Source organism: Fundulus heteroclitus, chromosome 18 (assembly GCF_011125445.2).
Source record: "Fundulus heteroclitus isolate FHET01 chromosome 18, MU-UCD_Fhet_4.1, whole genome shotgun sequence".
In the NCBI taxonomy this organism is placed as follows: domain Eukaryota; kingdom Metazoa; phylum Chordata; class Actinopteri; order Cyprinodontiformes; family Fundulidae; genus Fundulus; species Fundulus heteroclitus.
The window spans coordinates 21,644,695-21,665,800 of NC_046378.1; the positions used below are offsets into that span (position 1 = coordinate 21,644,695).

The 21,106-nt window shown below is 41.0% G+C and overlaps 1 protein-coding gene across 1 annotated transcript in view; it reads right to left on the reverse strand.

The window, feature by feature from the left end:
* The window catches only part of arhgap35a (Rho GTPase activating protein 35a), a 94,358-nt gene that overhangs the window by 71,475 nt on the left and 1,777 nt on the right, over positions 1-21,106 (reverse strand). The gene's annotated exons all lie outside the window — the stretch shown is intronic.

Sequence of the window (21,106 nt, forward strand, 5' to 3'; positions counted from 1 at the left end):
TCCTCACGTGCTTTACCTCCCAAGTGTGGGTCAACTATGTAAGCATACATGGCATTGTGTTTTCTTTTGAAAGATCCCTGTTAAGCATGCAGTTTGGTAATGATGTTGGTTATGAAACAGTGAAAAAAAAAGGCAGATTGTTACTTAGCTACCAGTTCTACAAAAAACCTTTTTGTTCTTTGCAAATATCCACTCTCACACAAAACCTTAAACCGCCTAATCGTCTTGCCAGCTTTAAATACTTATTTTAAGAAGGCAACTCCTCACAGCATCGTTTAAAAATACCTACAGCGACCTTAGAACTTCCTCTTCCTCACACACCACCTGTTAATTGTTAGGAACAGCAGCATTGTTTGACGTCAGACGAGCCTGGCCGCCATATGTCAGCGCACGGCCACAACGCTGGAAGTGTGAGGTGGAGGCAGAGGCTGGACGGTTATTTGAAGTTTGGCTCGACTTCATTTTTAAAAGCTGACCAACATCACTCCACCTCAGGCAAAACTGCACCCTCACACTGGTTTACTTTGCAAGCAGTCAAAAAAAACAACAAAAAAAAAACCACACTCCCTTCTCTTTATCTTCCTCCAACCCATGTCTTCGGTTTTCCTGCTATCACTTTGGTGACAGCGGCATGCAACGCTAAAACTATGCGCAAAACAATTCCCGCTAGTCCACAAACAGCCTATTCTAGGTATTGAGGCAGGAAGCAGAGAATTATCTCTTGTGCAATTTCACAGGCAAGATGGCCACGCTCAGAACCGGTCCATCTTGTTCAAATGCATAAACATGGCAGGAGATAGGGGGAAACTGTTCCCGCAGAGACTATAATCCGCTGCTGTCAATAGCCTTAGGAGAAAAATCCACTGTCTCCCTCTTTCTGACACCAGCACATCTAATTTACTCCGAGTGTAAGGGCGCACAGGCAACGAGAGACACACGTATAACCTGCAGAAATATAAATGAGAGGACAGCATGAGGTATTTAGATTGTAAAAAGCATAAGAAAAGAGATGCAGAGGCCAATTGCTATAGAGGAGATAAAAAGATAAAGTCAGCGCCCGAGAGATGTGGTGAAGAGAACGACGGCCGGACCAGAAACAGAGGGAGAGATGAAGCTGCTATCTGATAGAGGGGATTTACCCAGCCCTGGAGCAGTAATTTACTAAAGCCATTCTACAGAGGCCCATCAGTGGTGATCTGCTGCCAGATTAGACGACAAAACCTCATCCCCTTGCTTTCCCTCCAGCCAATCAGCGCCGAGCAGCGTGAACGGGGTGAAGGATGAAGAGAGGAAGGAGGAGGGGAGACACAAAAAAAAATTCCTGTCATGTGAATTTAAGGAGGGCACAAACATGGAGATGCTCGCACACACACGTGCATAGAAAAAAACGTAGGAGAGCTCCAACTGGAGCCGGAGCTAATGCTGTTGTTTCCTGCCCTCAGGACACGCCGGTTAACTCCGTCTGGTTGAAAGAGCCGGGGATTTGTCATTTATAATCAGTTTTTCTGCTCGTTTCATCTGCACTTGCTTGTCCTTCCTTTCTATGTTGCAGTTTCTTTTCTATCCCCAAAGGCCATTGCACCATTCGTCCGTTCTGCTGGCTCAATCATTCTCCGACCCCGCGTTCTCTCCCTGCATCCATCTTGCTCGACACGCCGTAGAGTCGGAGTGTGCCTCAGCTGTGCAAGCAGTTACTTAAAGACTGGATGCGAGCAATAAAAAAATAAAAAAATAAAAAACACCAGTGCTACACTAGAACCAACTCTTTGCTGGTTCAGACCACGGAATCCTTCAGGCTTTGGCCCGGGGGCAAGAGCGCAGGAACCAAAAAGAGTAACTAACCTTTTGTGACCTCTGTGTTTAAAGTCCCAGATCCAGTGAGGCATCTAGTCGGGTTAAACCAACAATATCAAAACTAAGCTTTGACATAAACGTAAATGTGCAGTCAGACGATTAATACTTCAGCCACGTTACAAGTTACAAGAGAATGCTTGTGTGTTTTCATTGCACCATAAGTTGTAGCACAGAAAATAAGGAGATGATACTTTCTCTAGGCTCTTCACAACACATACAGTGCAAAAATGGCTCAAAACAACAGCCAGTAGGAGCTTTAAGGCTCGCCGGCTTGTTTTTAAACCTGTACAGAGAAAAGTCTCATGGCTCTGGTGATACATCAGCAGTGGGGAGAAAGTGTCGGTTGTATGGCAAGCCACTGTGTCATCCATTTTTTGCTCTTTGCCTGTAGAATCTAATAAGGTAGTTAAACACGGCACCAAAGGTTCAATAATCCCGGTAGATACAAAGTAAAAGAAACCTAATTAGGCGCTACCTGTGTTTTTCTCATTAGACAACGACATTTTGAGAGCCGCTGTCTGAGCCTAGTGTCCAGCCTTTGATGTAGGAGACAAAGCAGCTGGAACACTAGTCCTTTATGTTTTGAGGACGCTGAAAGTAGAAACGCAAAGTTTACAAAGCAGAAAACTAACTTTTTCGGGCAGATTTGATTTGCTAATGATTAAATGAAACTGCACCGAGTGATTACCAGTCGTATCAAAATGCAGTGGGAACGTCGCGACAGTTAGCCAACACTACAGCAAATCATCAAGCATAAAAATACTGGAGTAAGACACGAGCTCATAGAAGCCCTATAGCTGCATGGGTCTAGTTTGAGTTATTTTTTTAAACAAAAAGTAAAGCACAGTTGCTTTCTCTGCAGCTCGAAAACTACCAGGCTTTCATGTATATACATGGGGTCGGCTTTATATGCAGTAATATAGCACCCAACTGAGACTCTGTAAGCAAATTCCTATTCTGGAATAAATTAGTATCAAAGACAAAAAAAAGTCATTAAAACTCAAAATCACAACATAAAATTTTGAAATTATGAGTTTCAAAAACATAATTATGACTTCCTGTTGGGACTTTTCTTTTTTTCTTTCATAGCAGAAATGGGCTATGGATTGGATCAGGATATCTATCATAAGGAGAAGTTATTCAGTTCTGTCTTGCCCCATGTTGGATGTTAAACCCAAATTCTTTCCAACAAACTTAAGTAATTCATAAATTTTTGTTAATAAAATTAGATATCCAACCTAGGGGGCAATGTTTAATTACTATTGGAAAAACTTTTTGATTGCTACACATACCAAAGGATAGAGAAGGATAATTTCTGCTCAAAATAAAATAAGAGACCTCAAATGTCTCTTTTTTTTCCATGTTGAGCCAAACCCATACTGAACCGTGATATGCACGCATGTGCAGTTACACCCCTAGCCGTTTACTAAGTAGCGTTTTAACACTTAAATTAACAACTTATGACACACGAAGCAAATTTCCCGTTCACTCTTAATTTCTTAATGTAACACCATCTGAAACAGCATCCATTGTTAAATATTAGTCCTTAAAATGTTACTTATTGTCTGACTACCAGCCAAGTTTCTAAAATGTCTCACAGCCCTGAAAAGACAGAGGAAAAAAAAAAAACAAGAAGGACGATACAATGACATACAATCACAGCAAACATTTAAAGTATTTTGATCTGTGAGGGTAAACTAACCGTTGTATGAGGTTACCAAAGGAAAATCAGAGCACACCAAGGGGAGGTTCATGTCGTAAATTAGAACAGATTTATAATGTGATGTTACGACATGGATGTGATTAAAACAAACTGGTTCAGAACTTGTCTACTCCTCCCTTTGCTCTTCAGCAACTCTCTTAACAATTCACACCCTGTAACCGCCCCGCCTAGACCGAAGTCATCTTGGAACTTGAACCATTTCATAACCTAGATGACTATGCAGTAGAAACCGTCCCAACTTACTTTAGAAAAATAAATGAATCATAATCTAAACTTAAATCTGCCATGCTTGAGGCTTACCAAATTGTCCCAGTGATTTATGTGTGCCCTGTGTGGCAACAGACTCCTGACCATCAACATCCGATGTCTCCCACTTTAACGGTGACGTAAGGAGAAAGTGCAATCCGTTCCTTCGCTCTCCTGTCATCACTACTTCCTGTCGTTCTGTTCAAAAAAAGACCTAGAATGACTCCTTAAATCCACTAAGGAGCGGAATGACATCACCGACCCGTGTCTCCTGTCAACTATGACCTCCAGAGGAGCGGACAGACGGCAAAGACGATAGGAAAAGGCGAGGCCAGAGTCGGAGGCTCTTTTACTGTGGTCATAAGGCCGAATACTCCTAGGATTGCACAGTTTCCTAGAACCTGAATCTCCATGGTCAAACACTCACTCTGGAACCAGAAGGGGGAGGATATTTACATAGTTGTGTGGCACACACTGAAATATTGACGACGGGAGCCTCTGTAGAGTACGAGTATGTTGAAACCCAGTTGCTTAAGGTCTGACAATAAGCATGCTCGAGTGCTTTACCTTGGGCTCTGGTTCCAGAGCAGGTTATATTACTCTCTGGAACATGTTATGCTTATTTTACACAACAGAACACGAGCAAGAAATATCATCAACACAAAGAGACAACCGGTCTTGACAGTATTACGTCAGTGCCCAGGATGAAGATTATTAATGTATTATGTGTATTTTTCAACACAATCTGTAATGTTTCATAATCTTAAATGATTTTGAGACACTTGATCTTACAGACTAACATTTTCGCTAAACGGATGGACACAGCAGGAGGTAGAAATAATAGGAGCAATGGTCTGTGATGGTGTTTTTGTATCCTTGCAGGGATACTGCTCACAGTAAACCCATACAGCGAATACTGTTGGCAAGCCCTTTCATGACAAGAGTTATAAAGAAAAGCTTTGGGAGGGGGGAAAAAAATAATAACTGTAATCAAATCTCCTAGGCATGACTTAAAATCCTATCTGGCTTTGTTTAAAAGGTTATCGGAAAAAAAAAACTGAGTTCAGCAGAGAATCAGAAATGCTGTCGTTTTCCGGCCATGAGTCTTTTTAAGACAGCCTTAACGCGGATATAAGCTGCAAACAGCAGAGGATACAAAAAATAAGACAGTGAACGTAAATATTTCTGTCAAAGGCTTTCTTCTTACAGGAGAATTCATTTAAAAATGTGGGTTGAATAAAAAAAAAAAAAACTAGATTGTCTTGTAATTTTGTTCAAATAAAGCAAATATCGTCCTAGTCTCCTACATGTTTTTCATAGATTTCTTTCTCACATATACTGACTCACTTTTCCCAATTTATGTTTATCTTAAAATGAAGACTACTCCTACTAATTGCGGATATTTCTAGAGTGGGTACGGCTAAAATATGTATTTAGCAAGAATCAGAAAGTGGATCAAAAGAAAGAAAATTATTACAGAATTGTCACCGGTTCTCTACAAGATTTATTGGAGATGCACACAAAGTAAACTGACAGGCTCGCTCGTGAGAATTCTTAAACGGGGACTCCGCACATGTTTGCCCTCAGTCCACCAGGCCAGCAGCCACTCCCTGGCTAACAAACTAGATGAACTGCTGCTTTTAACCTCTAGAAACTCAGACTTCTGTGCATCTCCCATCTTCTGTTTCACCGAATCTTGGCTCGATGAGCACACCCTAGAGTGCAGATGCCGAGCTGCCTGCAGTTTTGTGCAGACTGCAGCGCAGAGTTCTCTGGGAAAAATGCAGATAGAATTTGCTTTTACATAAATAAAGGTTTAACCTAGAGTCATTTTTTAAATAGATTTTATATATTTTTATTCAGTGAGAAAGGTTTACTCGTATGTTTTGGCTGGTGTATACATCCCACCAGAAACTGTCACATCAGAAGATTAAAAACAGCTCACCGAGCTGATAACCCAGACACCCTAATCGTTGCTCTTGTGGACTTTAAACAGCACAAACCTCTCAAATGCACCAGACAAATAAAGACGGCATATTAAGCACCCCACCAGGGGTAAAAACACACTGGATCACTCTGATGAAGCTTCAAGAGATCACCAGAGCCACTTTGAGACTTTCTGACCACTGTACATTTCCAATCTACTATAGGCAGAAATTAAAACCTGTGGTCAGGACTGTTAGGAACTGGACAGAGCACTGGCCTGCTTTGACTCCACAGATTGGAGTTTTTAGGGTGTTTTTTATTTTAAGCTATAGCCTTAACCTAAATGAGGTTGTGAAAGTTTTAACTACATGTGATTGAAGTCCAAGACCTTTTGCACATACAACAGTAAACCATGGCACCCTGCAGATCTGAGGAAGCTTTATAGGAACAAGAAAGAGGCTTACATCAGTGGGGACTGGGCCCTGTGCAAGCAGAGTGGGAACAAACGTACCAAAGAGATCAGGGCAGCAAAGAGAAGAAAAATAATTCTCAACTACAGGCCAAGCAGTGGTTTGGAAGGGTCTAAAAACTATATTACTGCCTACTGGAGCCCATAACCCCAACCTGAGCAGGATCCTCGTCTGTTATCTTAACAGCTTCTTCTGCAGGTTTGGAAAACAGCCGTTCAGACCTCCAACCAACTTGCCTATGCACCCCCATACACCGACCACCCTCCTCTCCCAGGACCCCATAGACTTAATATATCTAAGGAAGATATTAATGAGCTCTTTCAGCATCAGAAGAGCAGAATAGCTCATGGATCCTTTTTGTGGACTTCAGCTCGGCCTTCAACACCATTAGCCCACACGTCCTCCACCCGTAGATCACCCAGCTCACAATGCCACCTGTCGCTGGATCACCAACTTCCTGATTGGCCGGCAGCAAAAGGTGAAGACAAGGACCATCTTCTCCAGTAACAAGAACCATCAGCATATGTCTGTATGCAAATGCTTGCACATCGGCACATCATTAACAAAAGTTAATGTAACTGATGTTTGTCTTAATATTAAAGGCTTGATATTACTTTTTGCCACATGAGGTGCCACTGACAACAGCCTATTTCCTCAACAGTCCGTTGCTGCTGTGAAACTCAATTTTTACTTACACAGGATAGGTATTTGATGTTGTATTCTGTTGTTTTTCTGGTTCGTTTCTCTTACCGGCTTCCATGTTTGCAGGCTGCTGCTCTTTCGCCAAAATAAAATACCAAAAGCTGCGCTCTGTTTTGAACGCCCTGGGAACTCTCCTATGATTGGCTCAGGAACCAGGAAGTAAACACGGGCTACACGCTGCACTGAAGACATTGTTGATGGAGAAGATCAGTGGTTTATTGAAAATGTTACTTCCATCTCACGTGAAAAATGAGAACGGTTTTGGTTAATATTACAGTACATTTCTAACCCATTGCCCCTTTAACCTATCCAAAAGCTGAATTGTGACCTAATAAATAATGTTACCAATTTGGTGCAGTGACTGTCATTAACAAAAATGACAATAAAAAGTTTTATTTACAACATAGGAATATTAATTGACATTAGACAATAAGCCAGTTTTTTTTTTATAACCAACATTTTTAATTGTGAAGGTCTTTTTATTTAAGTATTTCTTATAGTTTATATTTTCCAAGCCAATATAACACTCAAATGGCTTCAGTAATTACTGCATATCTTAAGGCAATTTTCCTATAAGCACATATTTATCAATATTTGTAGCTATATGTTACAATCCGTTTATTATCTATTAATCCTGAGGAACTAATTTTTTTTAAAAAAGGGAACATTTTTTATTTCTACTCAAAATGCAAATAAAATTTTATTCCTACTTTTGGTCACTTTTGTTCTAAAAGTGGCCATACAACTTTGCGCAAGAAATGTAAATTCTACCTTTTCCTTTGTCAGCATACACTAAACTAATAAATCCTCCTTTTACACTCATTGTGAGATATATATCTTGATATTCAAGGTTCATCAAAGACATGCTTAGCTAAAGCTCACCTTTCACCGTCTCTCTGCTTTTCCAGCTATCACATGTGGTTAAGCTGAAGCATACTAGGTTCGTCCTGACCTGACAGACTGCATTCCCAGCGACCTTTTCCCTCATTGGATAAAAAGAGCTGCATTCTAATCTCTCCAACGGCTGTGACTAATACGAGCCACGGAGTGGTGAGGTCGTCGTCTCTCCGAATAACCTTACAAACGAAAAACAGCCTCGAGCAATGTTTACATTTTTTTAGCCTGTGTTTTCCTTAATTTTATCTTCTGGAGTTAGGGCATAAATAGAAGTCTGCGAAAATACAGAAAGGGAGAGACTGGAGTTGTCCAGACTAAAAGTTGTATTTGTGGAGTTTAACAACCAATATTGGGGGGTTTAAAGTATCTTCGTAAAGAGAAACATGAGCAAAACTTTGAAAGTTTTTTTAGTTCTGAAGTTTGAGCTAAATCACTGGTGTGACTCATGAACCATTACAGTAAAATACTGGACGGAGACTTGTGTTGTGTCTTGGAGGCTGTGACCTTGACTAAAATGTTTACTCATTACAAAAATGCCCAGAACACAGTTTCAAATCTTTTGGGAATTTCAGGGAAATTTTCTGCAAGTGTCTTCATCCTGTACAACCTTGCTTGAGTCAGCTGATCCTAGACACCGATCCCCCTTACAGATGTGCTCAGAGTTATAAATCTACCACTAATCAGGGATGTTAGAAAATGGTGGATCCTCAGGAGCTGCTGGAACACTGCAACAGGAAATGAACTCTGACATAAGTGCTATGGGCCTTGGGGCCACTACTGCATCCTGGAAAATTCTGGCACTGAGAAAGTAAAAAAAAACAAAAAAAAAAAACAACCACCATCATCCCTCCCCTGAACAAAAATGAAATCCAGAAAAATCCCAAAAGAAAGGCATAGCTGAAACTTGTGGTGCAGTCTAAAAACTTTATATTGATTGAAACTCATAAGTATAAAATGGTTTCCAAAAGCCTAGATGTTGCCAAAATGTAATGATATTGTGCTGTAGGGACAACTCAAACAGACGACATTTTGGGCCAAATATTTTTATTAAAAAAAAAGGACATGTCTAATATTCCTCAACCTGCACTGTTAATACTGTTAATACTGTTAATAGAAAACACAGCAAAACAGCATCACCTTTTCGGAGGAAAAGCTCTAGTGAAGACGTAAGTAACTCAACTTTATAATGCTGTTAGTAAGAGAACGTTTTGATCTCCTGGGCGTGTGGTCCGCCATTTTGTGCCTATGCAACAATGTTGGCGGTGGCATTTAACGGGCAGGGAGTGGGTAAGCCCTGAGTGGCAGCTATTCACGTGCACGTACATGCATCCGCGGACAGCTCAGCTATGTAAACAAGAGACTGCAGAACACAAAGAGATGGTGTATGTGACGTCATACCAAAGTCCATCTAAAAAGATACCCTTAGTTCTTCACAAAACTATTTTTTTAATATAAATAATGACATTTTGTTTGATGCTCCTTCAAGAATAAACAAAAGGTTTTATAAAAAGGTGCCTAACAGTACTAATAATCACAGTAACAATGTCAGAATTTGGCAGAGACTATGATCTGGTCTTTCCATCATACAGACGGATCAAACGGCAACAGAACAAACAGCCAACAAACAGCCAAGGTTTGCCATACTGTGCAAGAATAAGATGTCCACATTCATGGCACATGTTATGTGTAAATACAAAAATTAACCTGTGAATTTACAATTTAAATGTTTGCACAATGGTCAAGTTTTACCCTGTCAGCTCCAATCATGAAAAAGCTCTAAACTGTGCAGAGTACCCTGGCAAAGTCCCAAATGATAAAAATAAAACAGAATGGTGTATGGGTGTTCCCGTAGGTTCCCAGTCAATTATTTTGCAAAAATGTTAAACAGCAGGTTTGATGTAGATGTCTAAGCCTTTGAAACGAAGTCGATATGAAAAGCTGTACTTGTTTAGTTTAATTATTTGAAGACATTAAAAAAAAAAGAACTCATAGGAACCCCCCCCCCCCCTTAAAAAAAAAAATTTTTCCAACTCTATGTAAAAGCCTATAAAATCAAAAGAACTGAAATTCCATAATTTTCCAAATTTCTACCAACAGTTTGGTAACCATGAGAGTGCTGGAAAGTTTGGAGGCTGGAAAAATGGTGACTGAAGTAAAAAAGCTTCACATAACCCGGTCTCCTTTAGGTGTTTTATCTTTTATATCCATCTTTCCTTCTCATGCCACCGCGTCATCTGTCCACCACTTTCTTTTTTGTGGCCTTCTTCCAAGCTGTGAGACAATGCTTTGGACATCATTAGCTAAGTGGTGGCTGGATGACAAGCGTCTGTGCCACAATCGATAACGGCGGGCCCCGGCCCGGCCACTGGCAGAGCACCGCTTACTCATCAACTCTGGGCCTGCCGGAGCCGGAGCTCAGGCCAGAAGCTGGTACGGAGCCAGATAAGGGATGTGAAGGTGTCACGGGCTCACTGCCTGTGATAACAAACGGCTATGAACAGCCACCTTATCTTCACACCTTAAAGGGGCAATGACGCCCACCGTCACACAGCTGCCAAAAAGCCACAGCCTGTCTGACAGTTATGAGGATGCCTACATTGTTTGTGTATTGAGTAGGGGCCCATAATCTTTTACACCGTTTATTTCCTAGGACTGAACACAACATCAAACCATTTCCTGTGTCAATCTTCAAACATTCAAAGTTGAGTTACAGCTAACTGGAATACTAAGCGCTAACAGCTAGATAATGATTGCCTCATGTTAAAATGCCTGCAGCGAGCTACGACTGAAGAATAGCTAATCCAAATGTCGTAAAGCATGCCCTAGTGGAAGACACTGTGTCAGTCCGTGTTCGCTGGGGAGATGCCAAGCAGGTGGGCGGCTCCTGCTCCGGTGGCAACTGAGGCTAACATCCAGTGACAAGGTGGTGCCCTTCGTCCGTCCTTAAAGACAACTCACATCAGCCCTGCTCCAGAAGGAGAGTATAACAAAAACAACAACAAAAACTCAAGCTCCTGTGGGCAGAGCAGTAAACAGAAACAAAAATACTTTCTCTGACAACCACATGACAGAGGGGAAAAAGTGCCACAATTGGAGGAATGAGTGATCAATAAGATTGGTGGGAAGTCAGAAACTCTACTCTCAGGAGGGGCCCTGTGGTTGTGCCTACAGAAACTTTTCTCCATCCCTTTCTGCTCTACTTCTGTCCCTCTCCCCTTTTCTCTGATGCAAATCATGATTAAAGCTGCCAACTTTAATAAGCATTCATTTGAAGCAGAACACCCCTGTGCCTCGCAGAGTCTCCACCTCTGACTTCTCCATCTGGATGCTGCAGGTGAACAAGCACGCTTCCAATGATGGTGTCAAAAATCCAGACAGACCGTCTGATAAACAATCATCCCCTAACGACGTCTAAACTTGAAGCGCAAAACAGTGTCATTACTAGGAGGAGTATTAAATCCCATGATTCTTAAAAGTGATTTGATTTTTAGAGCTAAAAAGGAATGCTAGAGGAAAGGACCAAAAACCCATTTACCTTGGTACGGGACTGTAACTGCTGTGGAGACACACAAAAATGTTACATTGGATGATTATTTCTTAGTTGTTGCAAAATCTTCCCTGGCAATTAATCTTATATTGTTTAAGAGCCTGTATATTTACCCCAAAATAAGGCCGTATTTGCAACAATATTTTATCTCTGCCCATCAAAACTTTGCAAAATCCACTCTGCTGAGGCAGAAATCACTTTTAGTAGAAACAGTCTGATGGTGTGGGATGCCATACTCCCGGAAGAAAATTGCCTTATAATCATTAAGCACAATCTCAATGCAGGGAGACATAACGATGAGATTCTGCAAACTGCAGAGATTCCATATCTTTCCTCTTATGTTGAAAATGCCTTTTCAGCGTCAAAAAGGCGTCTAACGCCTCAACTTGCCCACTATCTGCACCGTGTCTGAATTCACCAGATATTTCAGAGGCGTTTTGAGTTTGGTGAGTTTCACCTCTTAATTCAGGAGCTGCACACTGACGAGGGTTGCTTTCAGCACTATTTATGTCTCACCCGAGCCCAGTTTGACCACCTGCTGACCAGCATCGGAGCCTGCATCTCCCGCCAGGACATCAACTATAGGCGTCCCGCTTCAGCTGAAGGTTAGTGGGCACATCGATGTGAACATTTATCAGTGATCCGAAGTAAAAATGTTTTCCCCCTCAGAAAGTCCCCCACTACTTCACATAGCGTAGTTTCTCTGATTGGTTGATGCCCCGCGTCCAGCTGCAAAAGTTGATGCGCCACAGGACCTCTCATATCCTCCTGAGGGACGTCCACCATAGACCTTACGTGTAAATCCGATGCCCTTGATGCCCAAAAGGCGTTTGGTCTGAACGCAGCATAAAAGACCAAAATATTCTCCAACAAGTCAAGGCCTGACCTCAACCCTACACAATCCTTGTGTTGTGACATCAACTTGGGCAGCAAAAATAACTGATGCATTTCTGTTTTAATTAAAAGCCATAAGATCATACATATTTCTTTTTAATGCTTGCTTAAACATTGTTATGCTAGGGTGTTACCCAGATCTCCAGATAAGAACTTTTAAAATGGATTTTGGAAACCGTTAGGAAAACAATAAACCAATACAAAATACACGTTATTTTTTAAGCCCTGTAAGTATCTGTTTAGTTGCTAATAACGCTAAATAATCTGTTTTAGAGCATCCTATAGCTGCTAAAATTAATTGACATTTCACTATTTTTAATGAGTCTGGACTATATTTAATAACCAATAGTTTCTCCTTAGACCGATCTAACCTAAACTAAATAATTGTAGACCAAAAGGAGATTACTTATAGTACAGTTGTGATTTACAACACCTATTTATAAAAAAAGAGCATTTTCTTCCTTTTTTGCCATTAGGAGTATCTTAAAAAGCATAAAAAAGTATACCTAGATTGTCCACTTGGGACTGAAAATAGTGTACACCAGTTACAGATTCAGATTATTTAAAAGATCATTAGTGGTTTTTGAGAATACAAAAAGTAGGAATTGTCAACTATCCAGAAATATTGGTAAAGCTACTGTTTTATCCCTGCATGATGTTCAGGAACAGTGGTATTTTTTTCTTACTGAACTTTACCAGACCATCACAAAATCATACAAGCCAATGCATATATTTTAGTATCACAACCAATAAACTTGTTGCCCTACAACATGTTTTTGTGTTTAGTTTATTTGATAAATAGCATAATTCCTTGCTATGTTTTACTGACATCTAACCAGATTACAGTTTATAATATGTGTGCTGCATTGGGAAAGCAAACAGCATTGCTGATAGAAACCTACTGCTGTTGTCAGTTACGATGTTTTATAGAGCACATTTGAGAAAATGTAAAAAATTCCAGTTCCTGTTTTTTTTATTTTATTTTTTTATAAATACGGACCATTATACTGGACTAGCAACTTACAGCCTGTCTAACACCACTGACTCAATTAGTCAATTAGACACACCCAAGCTGCTGTTTAGAAGCCTCTTCCCCCCCCCCCCCATTTCCACAAATATTAGGATAATCTCAAACGCGCTACATTATCTGTATGAAATAATAAAACCACAAATCTGTGCCTTTCTGCTTACAGAACATAACAGGCATTGAAGTTTACCGTAGCAGTGGGTGGCATGCCAAAGCACACAATAACAGCTAGATCTATTAAAAGAGAAATAAGGTGTGTCCCCACCTGACATGATTCAGAGCGGCAGGCATGTAAAAAGTGTCTAGTAAACAGAAAGCAATTTACTGACTGACAACCAGCAGCTGAAAGGACGCCATTTCAGACCATCAGGTGGGGGGGTTCTCTTCCCTGATCAGGGTGGTTAAAAGCAGGCGGGGTGTTTTCCACCTGTCCTCATTACAGACCAAAAAAAAAGGATTACTGTCCCATTACTTTTCTACCTCTGCCAATAAATCAGGTTCAAGAGTCCATCAATGCTCTTAACAGTCAAATGCATTTTTTTGGTGTACCACAATGGCTGATGCTGATTAAAGACAAGGCTGTGGTAAACACAGAAGACAAATCATTAAACATAGATGTCACTACAAACAGAAGTCCGTCAGCAGAATTTAAAGATAGACGTGAGAATCACCAATTCACTACCCAAGCAAATGGGAATATATAGTCAGTTTTCAGCATTTGGTTCCTCACTTCAGATGTTGTAAATGGAAGTAACATCTAAACTGTTTTAATCTCTAAGCTCAAAGCATTGTTATGCTGTAAAACATTGATTCCTGACATTCTTGTGGGCATTACATTATTTCAGACAGATCAGTAGTAAAAGTGTAACACAACTACTGAATCCTTATCAACAAGACTTTGGAAATCCTCCATTTTGCGTTAGAACTAAACAGGACTAAGCTGTCGGCCAATCCTTCCAATACCCAGATCCAAGCCTAACATGGAAGAAATGTCATTTACAGACGCCCATATATAGAAACAACAGCCCCAGTGAGGTGTAAATGAATTGTTGAAAAAAAGTTGTTTTGACTTTGCGCCTGACGGGAAAGAACGGCTCACAAATATCGACCCTGAATGTGTCAAGTCAGGGTCAAGAGTTTTGGTTCATTTTTTTCCCCCTACTTTATCAACACTCCAGAAACAAAGTTGCTGTCATTTAACACTTTGAGTAGATGTACAAATTCAACTGACTGACATGTTGTACCTATAATTGTATTGGACATATTTGTCAAAGTTCCTCCTTTTGTCACTTGATACAATTAGAAAATTGCTTTTGTTTTATTCTGTTTTGAAGCAGCTGCTTTTCTACCTACCATTTTCTTTTTTGGTCAGTCAGTCAGTATAATGAGTCTAGAGATCAGTCAACACACTGGATGTGTCGGCAGTCAGAAGTGCAACACATCCATATACATCCTAGTAGCTTTAGCCATACTTGATAGCATTTAACATTTAGCAGATAAAATTAGAATTGCAACTAAAATCTCATGCTATGGCATGGCGCAATGAAATGTGCCATGCCATAGCATGCGAGTCCAGTTTAATACCAAAATGGGCTGTGTGTTCAGTCACCGTGACAACCAATTAGTGACAATTAGTGACAAGGAAAAATGTAGAAGCAACTAGAAATCTTTTGGTTACTGGAATCTGACAAATGTTTGCTTGATGGGCACTGACAATTTCCATAAACTGGGAAATAGAAAAATCTTGTTAATCAGTAAACACAAAATACTAGGCTCCATCAGGCCGCCCTAGCGACAACACACTTTGGTGTGGTCTCTTTCACCAAGGTAAGAATTGTCAAACATTTCTTTATTTGAAATCATAACAGATTTAAATATAGCCCGAAGAAGCACAAAGAGAGATAAGAAGCAATTTAAAAATAAAAATAAAATTACGAAACATGTCAACATCTGCCAGCAGTTGCAAGACAGTAAGAGAGAACAAGGCTTTCAGCAGGTAACAGGCAGGCCTAATCTGTTTAAAGATAGTTGGGCTGTTTTAAACTTTTCAGCTTTCAATTTACCATGATGGATTTGAAAGAGATTTGGTCAAGATCTACATTAACCAGGAGACACATGGAGAGAGAGATGTCTCTGTGATACTAAAACTAGAAAAAAATACTTTTAAATGCCTTTTTACACAGCATTGAATACAGTTACATCAAAGATTTACAAAAAAACGGATGTCGGCCCCAAAACTGCATCTCTAGATAAACTTCTCCATTGAAGCTGAGCCTTTTTTAAATCTATGTAAAAGCATCAAAAACTGCTTGAATAAAAAACATGAGAAACAGGTTATCATCACTGAACACCAGGCACATGTATAAAAAATAAAAGCTATAGATTCCTGAGTTATACCTAAAACCTGTTTTTATTACAGTATTTATTACTAACATCACTTCACTCTCTCTTCCACATACCAGAGTTTAAGGTAACAGCTGCCCCAACATTTAAGACAAGGCCTTGAGATATTCAAAGAGTTATCACTTTTACATGAATTAGATGACCCAAAAGCATCCTGCCTTTGGCCTAACATGGACGAAAAAAAAAAAAAAAATAAGAATCCATTGTTGCCCCTCTCCAGCTCCTCTCCCCACCTTTGACCCTACGCTCTCCACCCACTCCACTTCTTTTGGCCCGCCGCTTCCCTCCCACTCAGCTGTACGTCGTAGGTGGACTTCCTACAGGAAGACCGGGGGCGCCAACAACGAGAATCTCCAGTGAGAAAGTTAAACAAAGATGTATGGAGTCCTCTTCGACTTGCACCAGCCCAAATTCAGACAATGAAGCAGAAATGGGGTGGGTCTGAACAACAGGTTAACAAAAGACAAAAAAAAAGGAAGAAAAATCAGTGTCTGTGATAGTTACACGCATCGTCAGATTCATCTTTGAATGCTTGTGTAGGTCGATTTCATGGCAGTTTATCTCTGTTGCTGGGAACGCCACCGTCTGCGGCCTATCAACAGATCAAGCTGTAGGCAGCAACACTGACTCATCCCAAAATAATAAGGCACTATTAGACCCGTAACGTGTAACGGAGCATGTTTTCATGCATGACAATCGCTCTTTTTAAGTTAGTTCCCAGGGCAACCTGCCACCCTTGTTGAACTTTAAACCTGCAGAACATGCTGGAGCTTCACGCAGGTGAAATAAACTCTAGTGAGACCAACTGCAGCAGCAGAAGCCCAGCCTATTGAACTCTGAGCAGTGGCCTAATTTCACTGGCAAAGACTCAATCATAACATCTTATCTACGGACGTGCTGACTCATGGAATTCAGCTGCGGCCAATGGCTGAGCGGCAGGGTTACTTATGGCCGACATTGATTGGTCGATCCATGAGCACAAACACCAAAAGGGCACATACCAGAAACACAGCCTGAAGCAGAAACTGGCAGCAATTTGCTCGCGCTTTGTTTCACTCTCACTGCTTCCGAACTGACAGTCGACGTTGTTGTGTCACTCTTTTACTTTTTCCCCGTTCTTCCCAGAAGTCCCCTGCACTCGGGCTCTCTACTGCTCTGCCACATAACCGCAGCCTCTTGTTCATCTGTTGTGTAATTGGAGCTGGAATGGCAAAACAACGGCCACTCGTTTCCAGAGGTCACCATTCCGCTGTGGCTCACATCCTGGTTCTTCATCTCTATGGTCACACTAAGCCCAAACACTGTTATAATCGGGGAGGTTTTAAGACTTAAAGTTACATATAAAGATATTATCCAGCGCTGGTTTTCCTCCACTACGACAAATGTACATTGGCAATAAAAACATAGTTAGATAATGTAGTGTGAATTTCCACTGTAGAAGTTCAAAAAGTAGGAAACATTTCTGAAACGGTCCTGAAGCAGCAAAATGCTAATCCTGCTTTATGTCTCTTTAGTTTGATGAGATCAAAAGAGGTCCTAGAATCAAGCTGATCAGTTTGCCTTTGGTATAGCAGATTAGCAACCTTTACTAGACTCCAGAACAAATCTTTAAAGGGGCCTAGTCACATATTTTGACCATAGAGAGACAAAAAAACACAAAACCCATATTCGTATTCAAATAAAACAATACACGCCAAGTATTCATGGCTATAGAGTTTACTTAGTCCTTTTTGAGCCTGAAAAGAATTTTGCACCAGTAGCGATCAGCAGACATACATTGTTGTGCCATCTGCCAGCAGAAACGCAGAACTATCAGAACTATAAGGCTACGTTCACATTGCAGCCTGAAGTGACCCAATTCCGATTTTTTTTTACCATATGCAAACTGGATCTGATCTTTTCATGACAGTCTGAACAACACAGATCGTATTTTTTTCAAATGCGACCCAGGCCACTTGGATATGTGGTCCTAATTCTGATATGCATCTGATCTTTTCAAATGCGACCTGGCCGTACATACACAGGTCGCATTCATCTGACCTGTACGTCACTGATACTCGACAAACGTCACAAATCTGCGTCCTGCTATGCAGAAGCGGGAAGAAAAACAACACCCATGGCGGACAACAATGAGGAGAGCAGTCAATGGAGAGTAAGCTCCGGTTGGAAAAGAAATTAAAGGTCGCAAAACATGCGCGCCAGCATTATAATCCATGTTTACTTCTGCAAACACTGAGGACGCTTGCTACGTCTGACGTCATCGCGTCCTCAACTGCGCATGCGGGACACTTAGGTTGAACGCATTCAGTTCACACAGGAGATCACATACAAGTCGCATATATTTGGAAATGTGAACGATCACGCAAAAAAAAAATCAGATTTCACAAAAAAATCGGAATTGAGCATCAAGACCTGCAGTGTGAACGTAGCCTAAGAGTCAGTCGACCGTCCTGCAAAGCCTTGCAGGAAAGTAACAGCTCAGTGTAGTCAAAGACGAATCCGATCTACAGGGTTAGGGTTACTTAACCTCTTCATTTTGCTGACTCGCTCAGCTATCACAGACATATATACGTAGGCGCCTCATTGAGCTCTGAATCGCACAGCGACGTTGACGCCATATTGGAAGTAGCATAGTGGAGTGATTCGGAAAAGATGCCTCATTCATGTGCTGCATGGAGTTGTACCAACGGATCCACAGCACAAACCAGATCTACTGGCATCATCTTTCACAGGTAAAAATTAACACACTTATGAATATATTTATTCAATATAACATCATTATAATGTTGTCAGATCAATTGCCTTAAGGCTTAAGCCTTACGCGATGTCACCAGAAGTAAATGGGGATGGAAGCTAGTTTTGGGTAACCTGACTCTCGTCTGGGATTGCTCCACTGGAGATGTATTTCAGAAGGAGAGTCATTTATCCAATGCACATCATTGGATAAACTACTTGTCCGTCTTCTTTACTGATGTGCTACTTCAACCACTCACGAGAGCGACGCAGGGAAAACTACAACAGAACAGCCGCCATCGTGGATATAGCGTGATGTCGGTAAATGACCGACATCGACCCATTCTTTTAAATAATTGCCCGTATTTTTTGGACCATAAACCGCACCAGATTAGAAAGCATATTAAATATTCTTCCCATATCACCCCCCCCCCCCCCAAAGACTCGCTTCTCTGATACGTCACATCTATGAAAATCCCACCGACCGATCCTGATTGGCTCGTCAATTTTACGTGGTATTGAAATCCCTTCCAATGGCAGCGAGTCCAGGTGGAGTGTGCAGACGTGCGGAGCTCGGCGGGACTACATCCATCTGACGAGAGTCAGGTTAGGTTTTGGGAAGCTGGCAAGAAATAGAAGAACTGACTATGACATGATTGCTCTGTGGGGTACAACCTATATCTAAAGCAAGTCTGACTTTACAGAAATGTTTGACTAGTAGCTAAGATATTTAACCAGAACTACATGGAAAATGTTTGGAGTATAAAGCACAATAAAAAGCCTTTAGTTTCTTGAAGTATATTACTGCATGTGTTATGATAAGATTAATAAGGCAAGTTTGAATTATAAAGAAATAAAAAACTATGTGGATGGTGGATCACTGGTTTAATTTTGAATTATCTCTATCAATTTTAGTCGCTTACTTTAAAAAAAGGACCAACACAGAGAACTCTGGCCTGCCTACAGCAGTGGGCACACCAATAAAGTCCTACACATTATCTGCAAATTTGTAATGAGCTTTGGAACAGAAACAGCAGGGACAGAGGAGGGCCTCAGTTCGACTGACGCGGGCACACTTTCTAATGGAAATTCAGATACAATCATCCCAGAATGCACTTCTCTCTGCCTAATAATCAGACACAAGAACAAGGCAGCCATTGAGAGGACAGAGTGACTGCAATCTGGTCCAGAGAACTCCTAAGCTGACCACTATAATTAGCCCCTTTTATCCATCAAACACAAACTTACAGGCAAAAAATAAATTAATTAAATAATAATAAAAAAAAACCCATTCCTTTGTACTACAAGAAAAAAAATTATGAAAGCACAATTTCGCAAGTGGGGGAATTTACCATGCTGAGTGTGTGGAGTCAGCTCATGCTGACAGGTGGAACAGTTGCGAAATCTGCAAATGAGCAGGTAAGAGGGCTATGATTCACCCAGCAGCACAGTGGCAAATAAAAGCTGGGGTTAATGTGGACACAATATTTGGTGTGTTTTAACTGTGAGGTGTATTACAACAGTTTTACTTCTCGTTAAAAGAAACAGAGCAACCCTAATGTCAGATATTTGGATCTCTAAGTTGATGATTACAGAAAAAAGTATTTTTTTTTTTTTACTGACAGACCTGCCAATCACTGTTCAGCTTCGACTGAGGGAAAACTGGCTGAAACCAATCCCTAGCCGACTGACTGGGCATCTTTACAAAACGCCTTTCTTGCTCCAAGGTTGAGGAATAAACTGAATTTGGGGATTTAAACTGTATGCCATACCCTATACGGAGCAGGATATATCATCCATGGAATTCAGCAAAACAAAACAGGGGGGAGAAAAAAAATGTATCCGCATCCCTGGCCTACATCCTGATGAGCTAAAGCCTGCACTCCTCTAATCTCAAGAACACGGTCAAAAACCCAAGGCCTCACATCTCGATCCACAGCCCTGAGGCAGAATGTCAGGGGTGAATGCGGGTAGCTAGCATTCTGCCTGAACAAATGGCACAACTATTAGAGGAAGACGAGACTTCCCGGAGAGGTGTGACTGCATTGCAAAGACCCCAATCAAACATCAGAGAAGAGCTGACAGCTGCTAATGCATTTACCTGAGAGCACCCACCATCTTTCTAGGAAAAAATTAGGTGTGTCTATTTACTTTCCCTACAGCTTGGTCATCCTAATAAAGCTGAATTAAATCTAAAAACAAAAAAATAAAATAAAATACATGGGGCAATTGTTGGCCTGATGAGTCACCAGATTTGCTGAAAGTGGCCACTCCATCCACAACACATGGGAGCAGACGACAGACAATAGCATGACAAAGTTCCTGTTTTTTTGAAAATGTCTCTTTTATCATCAGGCAATGACGCGGCAGCAGCAGCTACCACCCAAAGTATCCAGTAAGCACCTGCATGTGGAGGACAGGCCAGAGTCGTCTCACTCTGTGGGAAATATTTCCCAGCCAGCATCCACTTGCAAAAAAAAAGCACCCAAGTCCAGTAGAAGGCCCTGGACAGAAAGGGAGTGGCTGCAGGAGCAATGACCAGTCTGCAGTGAGATGAAACTATGACACATCAGTGACTTATCTTGCGATAAAAATAGACTAGTGACAGCGATTGCTCTTAACTTGGCTTCAATCTAATCAACCCTAATGTCAGAAAATAGGGGGGGCATACCCCGTCTGTACCA